Here is a 9,483-nt window from a genome sequence, read left to right on the forward strand (position 1 = left end):
CCTCTTTGGGCCGTGGGATGTGGGCAGAGACGTGTTTACCAGTTTGACCTGTTTTATGTGATGGTGAATTAACATCAGCCTGTGGAGGGTCCGTATTCAGGGCCCATGTTCAGGGGGCCGCAGGTAGTTTTGAGGCCAGATTTAATCATTTGTGTGCTGTATTGTAAAGACTGGCTTAATTCCTAAAGGAGGTGATGGAGGGTGGTGAGCGAGCGGGACAGCTCTGTGACTGTGACCATGAGGTGGAGCCCATGTGCGACCCGTCTGCATTGGGGCCAGATAATCTGGCCACGTCTGTATACTTAGAGGTTCGTTGGATCACAGGGAGACAAAATGCAAACTGGCAAGCATACACAAGTGTGTATGAGATCTTGAGTCGGTGCTGGAAACCGTACTGTGCACAGATAATGGTGACGGCTTTATGGGCTCTGGTCTCCAGAGCAGAACAATGCTACAGGCTCTATAGGGGCCATCGTTGGTGCCTTTGTTATGTCGAGGTCGAGGATCAAAGAGAGGGCGGCTGGGTCGGTCTCCCTCCAGCTCTGCTCAGCCCCCCAAACCCACCCCCAGCCCAGTACACACAACCTTCAATGCTAATACTCTGCAACATATTTTAAAGCACACGGATTAGCTCTGTGTCTTGTTTAGGCAATACTAATCAAGTAGGAAATAAAAGTTAAATGGTATAGAAAGTTTAAGTGTTGGCTTACGAGAAGGTAATCCAGGGTCATCTTGAACTGAAAAGCATCTTCATGCAGTTAGAAACAATGTTAGCATGTAGGCTACCTGAAGAGCAGTTCATGCCTCTGCAATCCCATGAAAAAGCAAACCCTACAAGTGTAAGTGTTGGAGTCGCCAGGACGAAGGTTACTGGATCGTATCAGGAACAGCTCGCTTCATTTGGACGACACGTAAACACCTGAGTCAAACAGAAAGCTGCAAGCCTAGCAACGCCGAAGTTAACAATGACAAACCCCATAGAGAGACATTAGTGCGTCAACATTGCACCCACTTAACATCTTAGAGGCAGACAGAAACAGAAGGGAGGATTTAAAATTCATTAGATCGCTGTAAACCCATCGACAACGTGAGAATGGAAGAGGGGTTTTTCGGTTGCCATTTTCTTAGCTTAATCACAGTTGTTAGCATTAGATGGCTATGTTCCACTTAGCACGGACGGACGGACAGACAGACAGACAGACAGACAGACAGACAGACAGACAGACAGACAGACAGATAGACAGATAGATAGATAGATAGATAGATAGATAGATAGATAGATAGATAGATAGATAGATAGATAGATAGATAGATAGATAGATAGATAGATAGATAGATAGATACTAAACCTTGGTCTACTCACAAAGCAGATTCATGTCAACATCCTGCCAAAATGGCAATTTTCTGCTCCTTTAAAGAACCCAAACATTTCCTAAATTGGTTTCTTTTCATGGTATTGGAACACTTGTCCAAAATGTGTCAATCATGGAACTCCTTGCAACCTTTCAGTCACAATTAGAACCTTTTCTCAGAGTATTCCACAGAAATGCAGTTTCACAGGGGTCACAGTAGGTAAATCTGTTGTAAATGTTTTGGGTTTTTTTAAGCCCCAAGGCAGAGATTTTATGTGCAGCAACTACAACTTTAAGTGGCCCATTAACTCTGTAATGTGCGTTTGTAGCCACTGTGTAGTTAGCATTTTAAACTTAGAATCACCGTGTGTGTATGTGTGTGTTTTTTAATGAATGAACCTTTAGTGCATAAAGTCAGGGGCAGTAGGACACATAAAAGTTGTTCCTCTGCCTTTAATTGGTCGGCCACCATCTTCGGCACACTTTTTCCCATGTTTCTCAATGGAGCCGTGTGTGTGTGTGTGTGTGTGTGTGTGTGTGTGTGTGTGTGTGTGTGTGTGTGTGTGTGTGTGTGTGTGTGTGATTGAGGTCATTAGAGTCGGCCTTCCTGAGTTGTGCGCAGGCAGCATCATTCAGAGTGGTTATCAGCAGTGTAAACTTCACTTCCCCTCCGGATCAGATAATAAGCCCACAGAGGGCAGAGTGCTTGAATGAAGTCGCCGAGCCGGGCCTGGGATTTCAAAGAGATGGACTTTAATTGTGGGGCTTCAAACTCGCATTTGACTCTGCCTCTCCCTCATCTCCCCAGTCCAAGACCGACTCTAAATGTGCTTTTACAGCAGGGAAACGCAACAACAAAACGCCATGTTGATGGTTAGAGGTGTGAGAGTCAGTGAAGACTTGGGAACGGTGCTGTGAGGAGTTCTCCTGATCACCCAAATAAAAGCAACCACCGAGTATTTGTCATTTGTTGGTGTTCCAGTAAAATCCTAGCGAACAACAGCAGGATCAGAGATAGTCGGAAACAAATGTGTTTCATTTCAAACGTATCGTAGGAATATCGTTCTCCAAAGACTCCACCTGTCATCTAAACGTTGCTGTGGTCTCAGCTTTGATGTCTGGTTAGGAGGCGGGTCAAGCAGGTGGTGCAGAGGATCAAAGGATGATGGGAGGATGTTGGGGATGCCCTCACAGTGGGTGAGAATTCCAGGAGGGTGGACATGTTTCAGCACTTTCCCTGAATCTGTCAGAAAGGTTTCGCCTCAGTCAGCTAATCTGGGCCTTTAATTCAGCACCTTTGGGTCGACAGTAAATCCCATATAAAGGTCAAAAATCAAACTCAAAAGATTTGGTTCCGGTTATGTGGATTTTACTGTCTGGCAAGATCCCCTCCTGCCTTCGAGGAGATCTCACAGACATGAGGGCCTGGTACAGCAGCTGCCAGCGAGTTTCTCCAAAGTCAGAATCTTCCCACATTCTCGGGCCGTATGTGGAATGGCAACAACACACTCCATGCCAGGGACCCAATTAATGTTGCCCAAAAGTTGAAGAGAGGAGGACAAAGCTCCGCATCACAGACGCGTTGTACGCTTCAAAGTGGAGCGGGGCCAAAATCTGGTTCCATAAAGAGCTCCTGCAAACACCTTTGTTTACAGAAGAGTTAGCTAAATGAGTCATTCTCGGGCTAATTAAGCTCCTCAGAAATGCTCACACCCGTGTGTGTGTCGTGCGAAGGTCGCCGTCCGAGGGTCCAGCTGGGGTCCAGCTCGCTCCTGATCTCATTTCTCATGCCGTTGATGTCGTCAGCCTCCGGTCCCTTCCTGTTCCCACCGCTCGCCCATTGCATCAAAAGGATGCCGTGATTTTTAACTTCTGGTGAAAGTGGATAAAAAAAACATTCTGTGTCTTGTTTTAAGCACCTGACTGTTTATGGACACAGCACAGCTGGGGGGGGGGGGGGCAGAATGAATGAGGGGCTCATGCTGGACTTAGATGATCACTTCTCTTTTGCACCAAACACACGTGTATTTAGAATTCTTCTTTGGCTACGAGAGGCGCGAGCCCAGCTGTTCCAAACAGAACCAGACATGTTTAGCTAGCGTACGGGTAATATAGCCTCACTTAAATACACCCTGGTAATCAAAGGCACATGTCCGAGTCCTTAGGAAATACAAACAGGCTGATTATTTTGAAAATAAATTTAAAATGAAGAAGGTTTTCACATCCCATCACCCATATGTGATGGGAACCCTGGCCTAGCCTGCCTACGTTGACGAAGGTCTGTTTTTCCTCCGTGCTGACTACGTCTTCGTCATACTCTTCTGGGACACGCACTGTATTTTATGACTGTTGGGCTTGTAGAATAGATTGGCACGGCTCCTGCTGGCAGGGCCAAACTTCAAAATTGCAGCTGGGAACAAGAGGAGCTAACAATAGCAGGCGCAAATAATTCAAAATCAAATAAAGCGTGCAAGCTAGTTCAGACGGATAGGTCATTCATACCTTACCTGGTTGGAGATCCAGACCTTTAAAATGAACTTCCGGTTTCAGTCGTTTAGCATTTTAGCAAGCAATAGCACCAACAGCACAGACTCCAGCTGCCTCGAAATGAACTGTCGGCCCTTTGAGCCCTGAGTCCTGTGGCTGCTACACATTTGAGCCGTTGCCTTCTTCAGAATGATGGAAACTACTAGAATATATAACAATACTGTACACTGGCTGTAGGGAATAAAAGGAGCTCCAGGGGGGAGAAATCAGGAAGTATCAAAAACACACTGTGCCCTCCTTGGCCCTAAAATTCCATGGAGCACCTTTGGAGCAGAGAGGAATTTCTTTAAAGCCAAACAGAAGCTTTTAATGTAACATATTTTATTTTTTTTTAAAAGTATTAGGTTCAACATTCGAACCAAATCCGATGTGTCCTTCTGTTCGCTGTGGACTGACGGCGACCACACTTGTTAGCGTGTGCGCAGACACAGCTAATGGCCCAGTTCGCCCGTCAGGGCCGTGTTCCTGGTTTCTCATCATCCAGTCTGGTCGGCTTCCTCGTCAGCCTACAGAGCTTTTCATCTGCTGCCCTGCTCCATTGGCCTACCAGCAGGTTCTCGTTTAACCTCCCACCTTTGGAGGGGAGCCCTTCAGGAGAATAATCTTTCATCTTTGTAGGAGGACACTGTCCGCTAAAATATCTGAGATCAGCACAGCAGAAGGATGACTCGGCTGCACCTTTATTGGAATATCTGATATTTTTTACAGCCTTTATGGAGACCTTTTTTATACAGCGCTAAATTAGCAGATCCTAAAATGTGGTGTTGCCTCCTCATTGGCGGGAACTCATAGTTCCCTTTAGTTCTCTTGAACTCTTGATGAAAAAGCTGCTCTGGTAACATCTCAATCTCTGCTACTTGGACCCAAAGAGCCTCCACTTTGGCCCTCATCTGCCCCCCAGCTGAGAGACTCAGCAGGCACTAATTCTCCCCTGTCAACCCCTGTCAATTACACCATTTCCTGGGAAACCTCTGGTGTACACTTCAGCATCAAAAGGGGGACAATACCTTTGTGGAATGTGAAATAACAACAATGCGCTGTGGGAATATTACACAGGGCCTGAGAAAGAAGCTGGACCGTCTGAAATTAAATGCTTTGCGGCACTTCAAATGAAGAGGGAGAGCTTGTTGAGGAACGTGCACATTTCTATATCCTATAGAGCTTGGCTGGTATGTGCACAGGTTATATGTCTTCTTCCACAGACTCCAGCACCGATGTTGCTGCCCGCCGGGACTTCACATCTGCGCTACGCCTCCTGCTCCGCGTCCTTCTCTAGTGTCTCCAGCACCACGCTGATGGCTGCTACCTCACCCCAGGAGTTAGCGACTTTACGACGCTGCCACGCTGCCGGAGGCAAGCCAGCGTTTCGGCCTCGAAACAAATTCAAAGACGATGCCAGAGAGCAGCGGGAAGTTTCGGTGTGAGAAGCCAACAGAAAAAGTTAACAACCAACTGACCCTGAAGTGGCTCCACTGGAATTTCACCACTGTCTTCGCCAAATAAATCACGCAGTGGATATTTTTTCTTCAGGTACTTTTTTCTCCTCTCTCCTCTTTTTTTTTTAGGATGTTTAACTGACGTAGTAACGAGCTCGGCCCCGCTGGTGTTTTCCTCATATCTCCTTATTGAACATTGGGGCCTGAAATAAACATTCAGACGTCTCCACATGAGGAAGTGACGGCCCGCTGTGGTGGGAAGCTCCTGTCATCACGTCTTCGGCTAAACCTCGTCCTCAGTGCGGGACAGCTGTCATCACGATCCCCCTCACAGCCCGAAGAGGAGCAAAATGACAGTGTGATTGTCATTTAATAACACAATCTCCCGGTTGCCACTTCCCCCCCGAACGCCACGATGTCCTCACCCTCACCCCCAGAGTGCTCATTTCACAGACTCCAAACTGCGTCTGCATCGGTTTGCGCACGTTCCCTCATTTTCGATGCAGTCAAAGTTTGCAGGCTGGATTTCTCCCTTACTTCCTGGTGCTGTGCGACACTTTGAAGCCTTGTCCTCATCTCGTTACCCCCTCGCTCTTCACAGCATCTGGCCTGTGAGCTCATCCATCCTCCAGCAGAGCTGTAAATAAATATTAAAACGTCTCTCCTTTTATCAGTTCCGTCAAACGCCCTTTTAGCAAACATGTGTGACAGGTTGTCAACAGAGAGGTGGATCTCATTAGGGTGAATTTTAGTGGCTGAATGTATGGGGAATGTCTAGAAAGTCTTGGTGGTCCAGCATGTTCTTTGACATGTCACCTGTTCTCCAGGACAACTGCTGCACCACTTATGTTGCTATTCAACATTGAAGGCAGTTAACATGCTGTCAAAGAGGAAAAAGCCAAGAGGCAATGTGATCCGTGGTTGGCCTTGATCTTCACACCTCCACCTACTGCAGTTGGAGAAAAGCGGATTCTAACACAATGCAGCGAGCCTGAGCGCAGCCAGGAAGGAAGAATTAGTAACACATCCTCCATGCGAAGACTCTGGGCCAGATCATACGGTTACATGATGCACATCCGCTTATTCAGTCATATCAGCAGGGAGAAGCGTCTGTGCTTTCCCAGCTCAGCCTAAAATCCAAACCTGAGGAGGTTCTTCCTGGAAAGAGTGAAGGGGTTGCCCCGAAATGTTCTTGTCCCATCGGAAGTGGGACTCATTCCCTGAGGTCAGCTGCAGGAGAGAACATCTGGTTACCTCTGCTTGCTCACCTGGTCATGACGCCACTGACCAGACATCACATGACAGCGAAACAGGAAACGGCAGCTAGCACATATCAGCAGAACGAGACTATTTAGTCTCTTTTCTAACTTCCCAAGGTCTTCCTGATACCAGAGAGCAGAGAAACGGCAGCATTTTAAACTTAATGCTCCTCAACATCACACACGAGTCCTCTGAGTCTAGTTTGCTTCCTCATGTCGCGAGGGCAGTGAAGAACAGAAGCCCTCGTCCACAGGCCTCATGACAGCCACGCGATCACTGCACGGTTAAAAATAACCACTTTTTTTTCATTCCTCATCTGTCCCCATCTAAACCTTCCAAAATAAAATTCTCTGGTAACAATGGGACTTTTGATGTGGTTGTGATTGTGGACGCCATCCTTCAGACGGGTCTGGGAGTGACTGATTGAACAGTAAAAGATGACAGTGGGAAATGGGACATGGGAAATGGGACATGGGAAACGGCCATTGAAGCGGAGGGAAGCCACGAGGAGGAGACTGAAACTGCCAAACAGCTCAATGTGACTAAGATAATGTTGCTGTTTGTGTCTCTCAGACAGACGTTCAAGAAAAATGTACCAAATCTTACATAGTTAAAGTTAGATAGACGAGAAGAATGACAGGCAGAACGTGCTCTCATTTCCAGGACAGCGCGTCTTCCTCCAGATTCATCAGCGTCTCTGGGAAAAGGAAGTTGCTCTCGATTGCCCAGAGCGACGTCAGCCTCTCGAGGAGGGTACTCTAATGGGAAGAACCCTGGAGCACTAAAGCAGGGCTGCCTGATGGACACATCTGGACTTAGCTGGAAATGAAGCGCTTAGCGACAGCCCTGGGTAGAGGGGTGGGGGGGTGGGGGGAGGAGGACGAGGGGTGAGTCAAACTGCGTCTGGAGATTTGTAAAATCGTGACATTCGACTGTGCTTGAAGATGTAATCTCCCATTTGATTTTCATTCAGTGTGCAGGATGGGAGGGTGCCAGTGGTTATTCCCCCGGGCTGCAACTTCTAACCCATATCAGGGTCAGACCGGTTCTCTTATAAACATTGATTTAAACACTGGAAATGGCTGCCCGCTCCAAGATCCCACCGAACAGATCCGGTAGGATGGACCCCGGAACACTCACCTTAACAAGACCAGTGTAACCTTATCTTCAATTAAAAAAAATTAAAGTTCAGGCATGAAAATAGGTAGCGTAGTTTCCTTGAGAGCATAGACTTGATTTCCCAGGGTATCTCAAAGCCGTCGCCTGTGGCAACGCGATTGTGGCTTCACACACCGGTTCGGCAGCTTCTGCTTGATTCTGGAAACGATAAAAAGCCGACAGAAAACAACAAAATGACCAGAAAAACACGAGTGCAGATAAACTACTGAAATTACGTGATTGGGTTCATGTGCTGCTCATCTGATGACTCCGTCCTCGGGTGACTTCGCCTCTTTTTTCTGCCCCGACTTTAGTGTACAAACACTGCAGATTTCCTCCAAATCCACGTTTTTGACAAGTATTATATTTGGGTCACAACTGTTGGGATCAATCACACGTGTTCTCTCAGTGGCCCTGAAGGCAGCACGGACGTTCAGCCTCTGTTATTTTGATGCAGCTTTATTTTAAGTTTTGCAGTCGCACGCAGTCATTTGGTTGGAATTTGCTGTGGTTCCACAGTATTTCAGCATCCGAGGGCTGCGACACATCGAGGATTGTAATTTTGGGCTTCAGTTTCAGGTTTCGATGTTTTTAAAAATAAATAAATAAGAAATGAAGGAACAGTGAGATGGTCCCTACAGATAAAAGTTTGGAATTTCTTACTTTTTTGTGTTTATAGACTACATTTTTAGTACATTTTGGATTTGTAGTTTAACACCATCAATATAAGATCTCCTGTTTAAAGACCAACAGATTCAATTTAAAATGCAGATCCAGCTAGTACGGCTGCCAATCTCTCAATCTCATTAAAAATAAGAGTTGAAGCTGGATGTGCTTCCTCCTGTAGACAACAGAACGTGGTGGAACCTTAATCAACTTCATAAGTGGGTACGTTTGGGACAATATGAAGGAGTTATGGACTACATTCTTGCAAATTTAGAAAAGTTCTGGTGGATTCTAACCACCGGGGGTGCTACTGAGTCACTGCTGGCTGGGTCAAACTTATTTAGAGCAAACTATGTGGCGATCGTGGGACATGCTTTGACTTGAATTAGAAGAAGTTTCACATACATTCACATTCACATCGGGAAAAATGATTCTAATTGTAATGAGTTGTTGCCCATGAAAAGATTTTTATGGGTTTAAGCGACTCAACCCGCCGCAGGACGACAACAGGAATGAATTCTTTGCTGAGGTCCACGTGGGTATTTGAATCCGTCCACTGGTGCCTGTCCTCTTTCCTCGGGGCGCACAGAGAGGGGAGCAGTTGCAGATGGCTGGATTCAGGAAACCACGGGCCCAAAAGGGACGGCGCTCTGCTGTGCATTTAGTTTACAAACTACAAAGGGAGGCTGCGGTCAGCACACCCTTGTGAAAGCAGCTAAAATGGTGTCAGCAGGATGTCCATCAGACTGAAGGCAACCAGAGGGGAGAAGAGAGGAGAGCTGCGCACGTGAAGGACAAAGGAAAAGCCTCTCCTTGTTGCCCTTATTGACATGTGCGTGCGTGTGAAGTGGGAGCGCTGATCTGAGTAAAAGACAAGTTGAAGTAATAGTTGGTTCCTAAGTGTTCAAGGCAACAACCCCCCCTCCCCGCCTTCCCCCCCTCACATTGTGGTCTTGTCGTCATGCAAACACGTTTTTTTAGAGGGGATTTCTTCGGCTGTCTGGTGGTTTTTGGAAACCAGTGTTGAGAGGCTGCTCAGGGACTGTCAGGCTACATGAGCACAG

This window comes from Takifugu rubripes, chromosome 19, assembly GCF_901000725.2.
Source record: "Takifugu rubripes chromosome 19, fTakRub1.2, whole genome shotgun sequence".
NCBI classification, from domain to species: Eukaryota; Metazoa; Chordata; class Actinopteri; order Tetraodontiformes; family Tetraodontidae; genus Takifugu; species Takifugu rubripes.